This window comes from Seriola lalandi, unplaced genomic scaffold, assembly GCF_002814215.2.
Source record: "Seriola lalandi dorsalis isolate HSWRI2012SDOR001 ecotype SW California unplaced genomic scaffold, Sedor1 jcf7180002054225, whole genome shotgun sequence".
Lineage (NCBI taxonomy): Eukaryota > Metazoa > Chordata > Actinopteri > Carangiformes > Carangidae > Seriola > Seriola lalandi.
The window spans coordinates 113,759-115,146 of NW_019524778.1; the positions used below are offsets into that span (position 1 = coordinate 113,759).

General features: G+C 44.8%; 1 pseudogene across 1 annotated transcript in view; it reads left to right on the plus strand.

Annotated features, from left to right (window-relative positions):
* The window catches only part of LOC111653565 (TBC1 domain family member 12-like), a 23,191-nt pseudogene that overhangs the window by 14,527 nt on the left and 7,276 nt on the right, over positions 1–1,388 (plus strand). The window contains exons 4-6 of the transcript XR_015437126.1: positions 6–124; positions 710–793; positions 895–1,076. The product of XR_015437126.1 is annotated as a TBC1 domain family member 12-like (transcript). The remainder of the gene's footprint in view (positions 1–5; positions 125–709; positions 794–894; positions 1,077–1,388) is intronic.

The window sequence follows — 1,388 nt, forward strand, 5'->3', positions numbered from 1 at the left end:
TGTGTGTGTGTGTGTAGGAAGGGAACGAGGCGCGTCAGGGAGCTGTGGTGGCAGGGACTTCCTCCCAGTGTCAGAGGACGAGTGTGGAGCCTCGCCATCGGCAACGAGCTCAACATCACACCAGGTACAAACTGATGCAACAACACACACTTTCACACACCGTCCTGCTGCCCCAAATACTCACTGCAACACCGAATGTGGATTAATCCGCCGCTGAAAATAGTCCCCAACAAATGCAGTCTGTCCGTCTCATTCTGTTGGACACGATGTCTCAGTAACACCTCGAGGGAACTTCTTCAAATTTGGCACAAATGTTCACTTGGACTGAAGGATGAACTGATTAGATTTTGGGGGTCAAAGGTCACTCAAGACCTTGCAGCAATTATGACAGAATTTCACACAAATGGATAAACAGGATGTAACCTGGAACTAGTCTGAGTGGTGGAGGGATACGACCACGAGGAGGTGATTCTGGTTTCATTAAAACTGCAGTGAACAGCTGCTTTAGTCCCGAGCCTATTTTAATGAAACTATATTTACAGTATATGTGTTTTTAAAGATTTAGAATCCTTAGGAAGAGTTTCTGGCACTTCTGATCTTTTTCTGTGTCAAAACCTTAAAACCATTAAAACTTTCTGCGTGTGCTCGTTTTTGTTGCAGAGTGTTTTTGAGTGTTCTTCAGTCTCGGTGTGTTTGTGTGTTTGTGCAGAGCTGTACGAGATCTTCCTGTCCAGAGCCAAAGAGAAGTGGAGGAGTTACAGTGAAACCAGTTCAGTCAACGACAATGAGAGCGGTACGACTCTCTGACACCTCTGATACATGAACGAGCCTCAACTGTCAAACTGTAGCTGGAAATAAAACTGGAAGCTGAACTGAAATAACTTTCCTCTTTAGATGGAGGAGCGTCTTTGGCCGACAGAGAGTCCAGTCTGGACCTCATCAAACTGGACATTTCCAGAACCTTCCCGTCTCTCTTCATCTTCCAGAAGGTAACAGATGTGTGACAGATGTGTGACAGATGTGTTAGAACAGTTTGACTGGTTCTTACCTCTTGTTACGGTTCAGTTTACAACTCGGTTTAAGGTTAAGATCAGGGTGAGACGGGCTGCAGGTAATATTTCCTGATCCCTTTCTTTCCTTTTTAAGACTAATCTGAAAACCTTGAATCTGTTCCATGTCTGTCTCAGACCATGAGATCGTTAACGCATCACATTAGTTTCTATGTTGTGTGTTTTTCCTCGTATATTATTGTGCAGGTCTTTGGTCAATCCTGGTTGTTTTAGTTTTTTATCTCATTTTCATCTACAGCACCTCCAGCTTCATTCTAACTTTGTACCTCCTCCTCCTCTTCCTCCTCCTCCTCCTCCTCCTCCCCCTCCTCCTCCTCC